The sequence below is a fragment of the Oncorhynchus keta genome, unplaced genomic scaffold (assembly GCF_023373465.1).
Source record: "Oncorhynchus keta strain PuntledgeMale-10-30-2019 unplaced genomic scaffold, Oket_V2 Un_contig_4917_pilon_pilon, whole genome shotgun sequence".
Classification (NCBI taxonomy): Eukaryota; Metazoa; Chordata; class Actinopteri; order Salmoniformes; family Salmonidae; genus Oncorhynchus; species Oncorhynchus keta.
In genome coordinates, this window is record NW_026288028.1 from 169,556 (window position 1) to 182,500 (window position 12,945).

The 12,945-nt window shown below is 48.4% G+C and overlaps 1 pseudogene; it reads right to left on the minus strand.

Moving 5' to 3' along the window:
* The window catches only part of LOC118381057 (neuronal acetylcholine receptor subunit beta-2-like), a 69,899-nt pseudogene that overhangs the window by 12,172 nt on the left and 44,782 nt on the right, over positions 1-12,945 (minus strand).

Below are 12,945 nucleotides of genomic sequence, written 5' to 3' on the forward strand. Positions count from 1 at the left end.
AATCCCTCAGGTAGAGAACAGGTCAAATCCCTCAGGTAGAGAACAGGTCAAATCCCTCGGGTAGGGAACAGGTCAAATCCCTCAGGTAGAGAACAGGTCAAATCCCTCGGGTAGGGAACAGGTCAAATCCCTCAGGTAGAGAACGGGTCAAATCCCTCGGGTAGAGAGGGGTCAAATCCCTCAGGTAGAGAACGGATCAAATCCCTCGGGTAGAGAGGGGTCAAATCCCTCGGGTAGAGAGGGGTCAAATCCCTCGGGTAGAGAACAGATCAAATCCCTCGGGTAGAGAACAGGTCAAATCCCTCAGGTAGAGAACGGGTCAAATCCCTCAGGTAGAGAACGGGTCAAATCCCTCAGGTAGAGAACAGGTCAAATCCCTCAGGTAGAGAACAGGTCAAATCCCTCGGGTAGGGAACAGGTCAAATCCCTCAGGTAGAGAACGGGTCAAATCCCTCGGGTAGAGAGGGGTCAAATCCCTCGGGTAGAGAACAGATCAAATCCCTCGGGTAGGGAACAGGTCAAATCCCTCGGGTAGGGAACAGGTCAAATGCCTCAGGTAGGGAAGGGGTCAAATGCCTCAGGTAGGGAAGGGGTCAAATGCCTCAGGTAGGGAAGGGGTCAAATACCTCAGGTAGGGAATGGGTCAAATACCTCAGGTAGGGAAGGGGTCAAATATCTCAGGTAGGGAAGGGGTCAAATACCTCAGGTAGGGAAGGGGTCAAATACCTCAGGTAGAGAACAAAGGAGAGCAATGGAAGAAGATCAAGATATTGATCCGTTTAGCCCCGCCGGTTGGTTAAGACGGCAGTGTAAGACGGCATTAGAGAAAGAGGAGATCGAGGCCAGACAGTTCACTTTCACTGATAAGATAGCTTACACAAGGTTAAGACACTCTGATAAGATAACTTACACCGGGCTAAGAGACTACGATAAGATAGGGACTAGAAGACTGGAGTTGAGGAACTTGGAGTGTGTGTGTGTGTGTGTGTGTGTGTGTGTGTGTGTGTGTGTGTGTGTGTGTGTGTGTGTGTGTGTGTGTGTGTGTGTGTGTGTGTGTGTGTGTGTGTGTGTGTGTGTGTGTGTGTGTGTGTGTAAGTTGGTTGCTCTTTTGACACCTACGTAGAGCAGACAGTTGCTGAAGCACTAGCCCATAGTGTCATGCCTCAACAGCCTTGGTTATCACTGCAAACTTGTGGCGCTGATATTTGGGAGTCTCGGCCATGTGCTTAGGCTGACAGTATGTGGCCTTCAGATTACCGGCCTGCAGAGGACAAAAGCAACGCTGCCACCAAGGTACTGCTCTGTGTCAGCGGTCATGGACAGCTTAGCCGTTTGGAGAAGGAGGTGCTTTCTGTATCTATAAGTGTCCAGATATCCGTGTCTTTAAAATGTTTGGATCTTCACTGTAATGTGATTTGTGGATTCAAATAGTATTGACATTGTGTGTAACTCACTTGTTATACAGAACAACGTCAGGCAGCTAGATGTGTGTGTGTGTGTGTGTGTGTGTGTGTGTGTGTGTGTGTGTGTGTGTGTGTGTGTGTGTGTGTGTGTGTGTGTGTGTGTGTGTGTGTGTGTGTGTGTGTGTGTGTGTGTGTGTGTGTGTGTGTGTGTGTGTGTGTGTAACTCACTTGTTATACAGCACAACGTCGGGCAGCCAGATGTGTTTGGAAGGCAGTCTGACCTTCTCCATGCCATCAAACTCCTCAGGGACCCAAGTCAGACGGTAGTCCTGCCATTCCTGGACACCAATCACAGACCAGAGAACAGAGTTCATGACCAATCACTCAGCTGAGAAGATTGTTACTAACCAATCATACAGCAGAGAGGAGAGTTAGTGACCAATCACACATCTGAGAAGATTGTTAGTAACCAATCATAAAGTAGAGAGGAGAGTCAGTGACCAATCACACATCTGAGAAGATTGTTAGTAACCAATCACAGAGCAGAGAGGAGAGTCAGTGACCAATCACATAGCTGAGAAGATTGTTAGTAACCAATCACAGAGGAGAATTAGTGACCAATCAAAAGTCATAGAATAGTGTGAGACCCACAAACAGCTGCTGTGAGCTTCACTTTTGAAATAACACTCAGTGAAATGCATCTTTACTTTCCATAATGATCTTCATGTAAATATGTTCCTATAGAGACCTTTACTGTCCTGTCCAGGAACAGTGTGATAACTCAGCTCCATTAATTAGAGATGTAAGACAGAAGGACTAATGTCTACCATGACCCTATAGTAAGTCAGTTAAAAACACTCACTCAAACACACATCTAATCATCCTGACTGAAATGGCCGCCTGCCAAAGAGGTATCCAGATCGCGTGTGTGACAGTGAGTGCGTGTGCGTATGTATGTATGTATGTATGTATGTATGTATGTATGTATGTATGTATGTATGTATGTATGTATGTGTGTGTGTGTGTGTGTGTGTGTGTGTGTGTGTGTGTGTGTGTGTGTGTGTGTGTGTGTGTGTGTGTGTGTGTGTGTGTGTGTGTGTGTGTGTGTGTGTGTGTGTGTGTGTGTGTGTGTGTGTGTGTGTGTGTGAGTTTGCCTCCCAGACACACATGATTGAAGGTGGCTCTGTGAAACAGTGATGTGTTATGGTATTATCAGAGCCAGAATGGTGGCGAAAGTGATAGCAGTGGCTCTCGTGGCTCAGGACTTGTCACAGTCTGACCCTAGTTATTGTGTTAATTGTTTGTTTTAGTTGGTCAGGACGTGAGTTGGGTGGGCATTCTATATTTTGTGTCTAGGTTGTTTTTCTGTGTTCGGCCTAGTATGGTTCCCAGTCAGAGGCAGGTGTCGTTAGTTGTCTCTGATTGAGAATCATACTTAGGTAGCCTGGGTCTCACTGTTGTTTTGTGGGTGATTGTTTCTGTGTTTGTGTTTGTTTCACCGCACAAGACTGTTTCGGTTTTCACATTTATTGTTTTGTATTTTTGAAGTGTTCTCGGTTATCGTCTATATTAAAGATGTTTAACACTAACCACGATGAGCTTTGGTCCTCTCCTTCAACGGAAGAAAACCGTTACAGGACTGGTGTCCTTGGCATCTCCTCTTGGCTACGACCAAGGGCCTCATAAAACACGTATGCTCATTCTCTATTCAATTACAGACCATCAACACCTTCACACACGCACATGTGTACACACACACAGACACACACCTGTGTACACACACACAGACACACACAAACAGGTTTCCATAACTGTTCAAAACTGATTTATACACATTAGTGCATTTACAGCTGTGCGTGTGCATGTGTGTGTGAACCTGTCCACTGGGCAGTGTGTTATGTTGCAGGCCCCAGCTGCAGACACACAGAGAACCAGCTGTGTAGAACAGGGTCAGAACTCAGGAGCATGCCAGGATTAGTCTCTCACAACAACAATACAGAACTGTGTCTCTCTCTGCCGCATACTGCAATGTGATGCTCCCGAATGGCGCAGTGCAATGCATCTCAGTGCTAGCGGCGTCACTACAGTCCCTGGTTTGATTCCAGGCTGTATCACAACCGGCCGTGATTGAGAGTCCCATAGGGACAGTGCTGGGCACAACTGGCCCAGCGTCGTCCGGGTTCGGGTTTGGTCGGGGTAGGCTGTCATTGTAAATAACAATTTGTTCTTAACTAACTTAGCTAGTTAAATCAAATTTAACTAGGAGAGGAGAGAGGAGGTGAAGGTGAAGACAGAGGGATAAGGAGATAGAGGTGAAGACAGATGGATTCGGAGAGAAAGGTGAAGACAGAGGGATAAGGAGAGAAAGGTGAAGACAGAGGGATAAGGAGAGAGGAGGTGAAGACAGAGGGATAAGGAGAGAGAGGTGAAGACAGAGGGATAAGGAGAGAAAGGTGAAGACAGAGGGATAAGGAGATAGAGGTGAAGACAGAGAGATAAGGAGAGAGAGGTGAAGACAGAGAGATAAGGAGAGAGAGGTGAAGACAGAGAGATAAGGAGAGAGAGGTGAAGACAGAGGCATAAGGAGAGATGAGGTGAAGACAGAGAGATAAGGAAGGAGAGGTGAAGACAGAGGGGTAAGGAGAGAAAGGTGAAGACAGAGGGATAAGGAGAGAGAGGTGAAGACAGAGGGATAAGGAGAGAGAGGTGAAGACAGCGGGATAAGGAGATAGAGGTGAAGACAGAGGGATAAGGAGAGATGAGGTGAAGACAGAGAGATAAGGAAGGAGAGGTGAAGACAGAGGGATAAGGAGAGAAAGGTGAAGACAGAGGGATAAGGAGAGAGAGGTGAAGACAGAGAGATAAGGAGAGAGAGGTGAAGACAGAGAGATAAGGAGAGAGAGGTGAAGACAGAGGGATAAGGAGAGAGAGGTGAAGACAGAGACATAAGGAGAGAGAGGTGAAGACAGAGGGATGAGGAAATAGAGGTGAAGACAGAGGGATGAGGAGAGAGAGGTGAAGACAGAGAGATAAGGAGAGAGAGGTGAAGACAGGTGGATTCAGAGTTAAAGGTGAAGACAGAGGGATAAGGAGAGAGAGGTGAAGAAAGAGGGATAAGGAGAGAGAGGTGAAGACAGAGGATGAAGGAGGGATAAGGAGAGGTGAAGAGGGATAAGGAGAGAAGACAGAGGATAAGGAGGAGAGAGGTGAAGACAGAGGGATAAGGAGAGAGAGGTGAAGACAGAGAGATAAGGAGAGAGAGGTGAAAACAGAGGGATAAGGAGAGAGAGGTGAAGACAGAGGGATAAGGAGAGACAGGTGAAGACAGAGGGATGAGGAGAGAGAGGTGAAGAAAGAGGGATAAGGAGAGAGAGGTGAAGACAGAGGGATGAGGAGAGAGAGGTGAAGAAAGAGGGATAAGGAGAGAGAGGTGAAGACAGAGGGATAAGGAGAGAAAGGTGAAGACAGAGGGATAAGGAGATAGAGGTGAAGACAGAGGGATAAGGAGAGAGAGGTGAAGAAAGAGGGATGAGGAGAGAGAGGTGAAGACAGAGAGATAAGGAGAGAGAGGTGAAGACAGAGGCATAAGGAGAGAGAGGTGAAGACAGAGGGATAAGGAGAGAGAGGTGAAGAAAGAGGGATGAGGAGAGAGAGGTGAAGACAGAGAGATAAGGAGAGAGAGGTGAAGACAGAGGGATAAGGAGAGAGAGGTGAAGACAGAGGGATAAGGAGAGAGAGGTGAAGACAGAGGGATGAGGAGAGAGAGGTGAAGAAAGAGGGATAAGGAGAGAGAGGTGAAGACAGAGGGATGAGGAGAGAGAGGTGAAGAAAGAGGGATAAGGAGAGAGAGGTGAAGACAGAGATATAAGGAAAGAGAGGTGAAGACAGAGGCATAAGGAGAGAGAGGTGAAGACAGAGAGATAAGGAGAGAGGTGAAGACAGAGGCATAAGGAGAGAGAGGTGAAGACAGAGAGATAAGGAGAGAGAGGTGAAGAAAGAGGGATGAGGAGAGAGAGGTGAAGACAGAGAGATAAGGAGAGAGAGGTGAAGACAGAGGGATAAGGAGAGAGAGGTGAAGACAGAGGGATAAGGAGAGAGAGGTGAAGACAGAGGGATGAGGAGAGAGAGGTGAAGAAAGAGGGATAAGGAGAGAGAGGTGAAGACAAGAGGGATGAGGAGAGAGAGGTGAAGAAAGAGGGATAAGAGGGAGGTATAAGGAGAGAGAGGTGAAGACAGTGAAGACAGATAAGGGGAGAGAGAGGTGAAGACAGAGAGATAAGGAGAGAGGTGAAGACAGAGGCATAAGGAGAGAGAGGTGAAGACAGAGATATAAGGAGAGAGAGGTGAAGACAGAGGGATAAGGAGAGAGAGGTGAAGACAGAGGCATAAGGAGAGAAAGGTGAAGTCAGAGAGATAAGGAGAGAGAGGTGAAGACAGAGGGATAAGGAGAGAGAGGTGAAGACAGAGGGATAAGGAGAGAGAGGTGAAGACAGAGAGTAAAGGAGAGAGAGGTGAAGACAGAGGGATAAGGAGAGAGAGGTGAAGACAGAGGTATAAGGAGAGAGAGAGGTGAAGACAGAGGGATGAGGAGAGAAGACAGAGGTGAAGACAGAGGGATAAGGAGAGAGAGGTGAAGACAGAGGGATGAGGAGAGAGAGGTGAAGACAGAGGGATAAGGAGAGAGAGGTGAAGACAGAGGGATAAGGAGAGAGGTGAAGACAGAGGGATGAGGAGAGAGAGGTGAAGAAAGAGGGATAGAGGAGAGAGAGGTGAAGACAGAGGGATAAGGAGAGAGAGGTGAAGACAGAGGGATAAGGAGAGAGAGGTGAAGACAGAGGGATAAGGAGAGAGAGGTGAAGACAGAGGGATAAGGAGAGAGAGGTGAAGACAGAGGGATAAGGAGAGAGAGGTGAAGACAGAGGGATAAGGGAGAGAGAGGTGAGGAGAGAGAGGTGAAGACAGAGGGATAAGGAGAGATAGGTGAAGACAGAGGGAGAGAGAGGTGAAGACAGAGGGATAAGGAGAGAGAGTGAAGACAGAGGGATAAGGAGAGAGAGGTGAAGACAGAGAGAGATAAGGAGAGAGGTGAAGACAGAGGAGGGAGACAGAGGTGAAGACAGAGGGAGGAGAGAGGTGAAGACAGAGGGATAAGGAGAGAGAGGTGAAGACAGGAGAGAGGTGAAGACAGAGGATAAGGAGAGAGAGGTGAAGACAGAGGCATAAGGAGAGAGAGGTGAAGACAGAGAGATAAGGAGAGAGGTGAAGACAGAGGGATAAGGAGAGAGATGAAGACAGAAGTGAGAGAGGATGAAGACAGAGGGATAAGGAGAGAGAGGTGAAGACAGAGGGATAAGGAGAGAGAGGTGAAGACAGAGGGATAAGGAGAGAGGTGAAGACAGAGGGATAAGGAGAGAGGTGAAGACAGAGGGATAAGGAGAGAGAGGTGAAGACAGAGGGATAAGGAGAGAGAGGTGAAGACAGAGGGATAAGGGGAGAGAGAGTGAAGAAGAGGAGAGGGAGAGATACAGAGGATAAGGAGAGAGAGGTGAAGACAGAGATAAGGATAGAGGATAAGAGAGAGGTGAAGACAGAGGGATAAGGAGAGAGAGGTGAAGACAGAGGGATAAGGAGAGAGAGGTGAAGACAGAGGGATAAGGAGAGAGAGGTGAAGACAGAGGGATAAGAGAGAGAGGTGAAGACAGAGGGATAAGGAGAGAGAGGTGAAGACAGAGGATGAAGACAGAGGGAGAGAGAGGTGAAGACAGAGGGATAAGGAGAGAGAGGTGAAGACAGAGGGATGAGGAGGAGAGAGAGGTGAAGACAGAGGGATAGGAGGAGGTGAGACAGAGGATGAAGACAGAGACAGAGATAAGGAGGAGAGGTGAAGACAGAGGGATAAGGAGAGAGATGACAGAGGGATAAGGAGAGAGAGGTGAAGACAGAGAGATAAGGAGAGAGAGGTGAAGACAGAGGGATAAGGAGAGAGAGGTGAAGACAGAGGGATAAGGAGAGAGAGGTGAAGACAGAGGGATAAGGAGAGAGAGGTGAAGACAGAGGGATAAGGAGAGAGAGGTGAAGACAGAGGGATAAGGAGAGAGAGGTGAAGACAGAGGGATGAGGAGAGAGAGGTGAAGACAGAGGGATAAGGAGAGAGAGGTGAAGACAGAGGGATAAGGAGAGAGAGGTGAAGACAGAGGGATAAGGAGAGAGAGGTGAAGACAGAGGGATAAGGAGAGAGAGGTGAAGACAGAGGGATAAGGAGAGAGGTGAAGACAGAGGGATAAGGAGAGAGAGGTGAAGAAAGAGGGATAAGGAGAGAGAGGTGAAGACAGAGGGATAAGGAGAGAGAGGTGAAGACAGAGGGATAAGGAGAGAGAGGTGAAGACAGAGGGATAGGAGAGAGAGGTGAAGACAGAGGGATAAGGAGAGAGAGGTGAAGACAGAGGGATAGGAGAGAGAGGTGAAGACAGAGGGATAAGGAGAGAGAGGTGAAGACAGAGGGATAAGGAGAGAGAGGTGAAGAACAGAGGGATAAGAGGGATAAGGAGAGAGAGGTGAAGACAGAGGGATAAGGAGAGAGAGGAAAGAAGACAGAGGGATAAGGAGAGAGAGGTGAAGACAGAGGGATAAGGAGAGAGAGGTGAAGACAGAGGGATAAGGAGAGAGAGGTGAAGACAGAGGGATAAGGAGAGAGAGGTGAAGAAAGAGGATAAGGAGAGAGAGGTGAAGACAGAGGGATAAGGAGGAGAGAGAGGTGAAGACAGGGATAAGGAGAGAGAGGTGAAGACAGAGGGATAAGGAGAGAGAGGTGAAGACAGAAGGGATAAGGAGAGAGGTGAAGACAGAGGATGAAGACAGAGGATAAGGAGAGAGGTGAAGACAGAGAGGTGAAGACAGGAGGAGAGAGGTGAAGACAGAGGATAAGTGAAGACAGAGGATAAGGAGAGAGAGGTGAAGACAGAGGGATAAGGAGAGAGAGGTGAAGACAGAGGGATAAGGAGAGAGAGGTGAAGACAGAGGATAAGGAGAGAGAGGTGAAGACAGAGGGATAAGGAGAGAGAGGTGAAGACAGAGGGATAAGGAGAGAGAGGTGAAGACAGAGGGATAAGGAGAGAGAGGTGAAGACAGAGGGATAAGGAGAGAGAGGTGAAGACAGAGGATAAGGAGAGAGAGGTGAAGACAGAGGATAAGGAGAGAGAGGTGAAGACAGAGGGATAAGGAGAGAGAGGTGAAGACAGAGGGATAAGGAGAGGTGAAGACAGAGGGATAAGGAGAGAGAGGTGAAGACAGAGGGATAAGAGAGAGAGGTGAAGACAGAGGGATAAGGAGAGAGAGGTGAAGACAGAGGGATAAGGAGAGAGAGGTGAAGAAGACAGAGGGATGAAGACAGAGGGATAAGGAGAGGTGAAGACAGAGAGAGATAGACAGAGGGAGAGAGAGGTGAAGAAGACAGAGGAGAGGTGAAGACAGAGGGAGAGGAGAGAGAGGTGAAGACAGAGGGATAAGGAGAGAGAGGTGAAGACAGAGGGATAAGGAGAGAGAGGTGAAGACAGAGAGGGATAAGGAGAGAGAGAGGTGAAGACAGAGGGATAAGGAGAGAGAGGTGAAGACAGAGGGGATGAGGAGAGAGGTGAAGACAGAGGGATAAGGAGAGAGAGGTGAAGACAGAGGGATAAGGAGAGAGAGGTGAAGAGAGGGATAAGAGAGAGAGGTGAAGACAGAGGATAAGGAGAGAGGTGAAGACAGAGGATAAGGAGAGAGAGGTGAAGACAGAGGGATAAGGAGAGAGAGGTGAAGACAGGAGAGAGAGGTGAAGACAGAGGGATAAGGAGAGAGGTGAAGACAGAGGGATAAGGAGAGAGAGGTGAAGACAGAGGGATAAGGAGAGAGAGGTGAAGACAGAGGTGAATACAGAGGGATAAGGAGAGAGAGGTGAAGACAGGGATAAGGAGAGAGAGGTGAAGACAGAGGAGAGATGAAGACAGAGGGATAAGGAGAGAGGTGAAGACAGAGGGATAAGGAGAGAGAGGTGAAGACAGAGGGATATAAGGAGAGAGGGAGAGGTGAAGACAGAGGGATAAGGGAGAGAGAGGTGAAGACAGAGGGATAAGGAGAGAGAGGTGAAGACAGAGGGATAAGGAGAGAGGTGAAGACAGAGGGATGAGGAGAGAGAGGTGAAGACAGAGGGATAAGGAGAGAGAGGTGAAGACAGAGGGATAAGGAGAGAGGTGAAGACAGAGGGATAAGGAGAGAGGTGAAGACAGAGGATAAGGAGAGAGAGGTGAAGACAGAGGGATAAGGAGAGAGAGGTGAAGACAGAGGGATAAGGAGAGAGAGGTGAAGACAGAGGGATAAGGAGAGAGAGGTGAAGACAGAGGGATAAGAGAGAGAGGTGAAGACAGAGGGATAAGGAGAGAGAGGTGAAGACAGAGGGATAAGAGAGAGAGGTGAAGACAGGGATAAGGAGAGAGAGGTGAAGACAGAGGGATAAGAGAGAGAGGTGAAGACAGAGGGATAAGGAGAGAGAGGTGAAGACAGAGGGATAAGGAGAGAGAGGTGAAGACAGGAAGATAAGGAGAGAGAGGTGAAGACAGAGAAGAAGAGGGAGAGGTGAAGACAGAGGGATAAGGAGAGAGAGGTGAAGACAGAGGGATAAGGAGAGAGAGGTGAAGACAGAGAGATAAGGAGAGAGAGGTGAAGACAGAGGGATAAGGGAGAGAGGTGAAGACAGAGGGATAAGAGAGAGAGGTGAAGACAGAGGGATAAGGAGAGGTGAAGACAGAGGGATAAGGAGAGAGAGGTGAAGACAGGAGAGATGAAGACAGAGGAGGAGAGAGGTGAAGACAGAGGGATAAGGAGAGAGAGGTGAAGACAGAGGGATAAGAGAGAGAGGTGAAGACAGAGGATAAGGAGAGAGAGGTGAAGACAGAGGGATAAGGAGAGAGAGGTGAAGACAGAGGGATAAGGAGAGAGGTGAAGACAGAGGGATAAGGGGAGAGAGAGAGGTGAAGACAGAGGATAAGGAGAGAGAGGTGAAGACAGAGAGGGATAAGGTGAGAAGAGGTGAAGTGAAGACAGAGGGATAAGAGGTGAAGACAGAGGGATAAGGAGAGAGAGGTGAAGACAGAGGGATAAGGAGAGAGAGGTGAAGACAGAGGGATAAGGAGAGAGAGGTGAAGACAGAGGCATAAGGAGAGAGAGGTGAAGACAGAGATATAAGGAGAGAGAGGTGAAGACAGAGAGATAAGGAGAGAGGTGAAGACAGAGGGATAAGGAGAGAGAGGTGAAGACAGAGGGATAAGGAGAGAGAGGTGAAGACAGAGGCATAAGGAGAGAGAGGTGAAGACAGAGGGATGAGGAAAGAGAGGTGAAGACAGAGGGATGAGGAGAGAGAGGTGAAGACAGAGAGATAAGGAGAGAGAGGTGAAGACAGAGGGATGAGGAAATAGAGGTGAAGACAGAGGGATAAGGAGAGAGAGGTGAAGACAGAGAGATAAGGAGAGAGAGGTGAAGACAGAGGGATAAGGAGAGAGAGGTGAAGACAGAGGGATGAGGAGAGAGAGGTGAAGACAGAGGGATAAGGAGAGAGAGGTGAAGACAGAGGGATAAGGAGAGAGAGGTGAAGACAGAGGGATGAGGAGAGAGAGGTGAAGACAGAGGGATAAGGAGAGAGAGGTGAAGACAGAGGGATAAGGAGAGAGGTGAAGACAGAGGGATGAGGAGAGAGAGGTGAAGAAAGAGGGATAAGGAGAGAGAGGTGAAGAAAGAGAGATAAGGAGAGAGAGGTGAAAACAGAGGGATAAGGAGAGAGAGGTGAAGACAGAGGGATAAGGAGAGAGAGGTGAAGACAGAGGGATAAGGAGAGAGAGGTGAAGACAGAGGGATGAGGAGAGAGAGGTGAAGAAAGAGGGATAAGGAGAGAGAGGTGAAGACAGAGGGATAAGGAGAGAGAGGTGAAGACAGAGGGATAAGGAGAGAGAGGTGAAGACAGAGAGATAAGGAGAGAGAGGTGAAAACAGAGGGATAAGGAGAGAGAGGTGAAGACAGAGGGATAAGGAGAGAGGTGAAGACAGAGGGATAAGGAGAGAGGTGAAGACAGAGGGATGAGGAGAGAGAGGTGAAGAAAGAGGGATAAGGAGAGAGAGGTGAAGACAGAGGGATGAGGAGAGAGAGGTGAAGAAAGAGGGATAAGGAGAGAGAGGTGAAGACAGAGATATAAGGAGAGAGAGGTGAAGACAGAGGCATAAGGAGAGAGAGGTGAAGACAGAGAGATAAGGAGAGAGGTGAAGACAGAGGCATAAGGAGAGAGAGGTGAAGACAGAGGGATAAGGAGAGAGAGGTGAAGACAGAGATATAAGGAGAGAGAGGTGAAGACAGAGGGATAAGGAGAGAGAGGTGAAGACAGAGGCATAAGGAGAGAAAGGTGAAGTCAGAGAGATAAGGAGAGAGAGGTGAATACAGAGGGATAAGGAGAGAGAGGTGAAGACAGAGGGATAAGGAGAGAGAGGTGAATACAGAGAGTAAAGGAGAGAGAGGTGAAGACAGAGGGATAAGGAGAGAGAGGTGAAGACAGAGAGATAAGGAGAGAGAGGTGAAGACAGAGAGATAAGGAGAGAGAGGTGAAGACAGAGAGATAAGGAGAGAGAGGTGAAGACAGAGGGATAAGGAGAGAGAGGTGAAGACAGAGAGATAAGGAGAGAGAGGTGAAGACAGAGGGATAAGGAGAGAGAGGTGAAGACAGAGGCATAAGGAGAGAGAGGTGAAGACAGAGGGATAAGGAGAGAGAGGTGAATACAGAGAGTAAAGGAGAGAGAGGTGAAGACAGAGGCATAAGGAGAGAGAGGTGAAGACAGAGGCATAAGGAGAGAGAGGTGAAGACAGAGGGATAAGGAGAGAGAGGTGAAGACAGAGAGATAAGGAGAGAGAGGTGAAGACAGAGGGATAAGGAGAGAGAGGTGAAGACAGAGGCATAAGGAGAGAGAGGTGAAGACAGAGAGATAAGGAGAGAAAGGTGAAGTCAGAGGGATAAGGAGAGAGAGGTGAAGACAGAGAGATAAGGAGAGAGAGGTGAAGACAGAGGGATAAGGAGAGAGAGGTGAAGACAGAGGCATAAGGAGAGAGAGGTGAAGACAGAGGCATAAGGAGAGAGAGGTGAAGACAGAGATATAAGGAGAGAGAGGTGAAGACAGAGAGATAAGGAGAGAGGTGAAGACAGAGGCATAAGGAGAGAGAGGTGAAGACAGAGGGATAAGGAGAGAGAGGTGAAGACAGAGAGATAAGGAGAGAGAGGTGAAGACAGAGATATAAGGAGAGAGAGGTGAAGACAGAGGGATAAGGAGAGAGAGGTGAAGACAGAGGCATAAGGAGAGAGAGGTGAAGACAGAGTGTAACTGACCTGTGTGAGCCATACGTTGGTGGTCATGACCTGCTCTCTCTCATGCTGCAATAGAAAGAGGAACACAGCAACATTATTGGGGTGGGTTAGAGACATTATTATGTTCTGAGGTGGCTGGGTTAGAGACAGTTCATGGGCTACCCCACA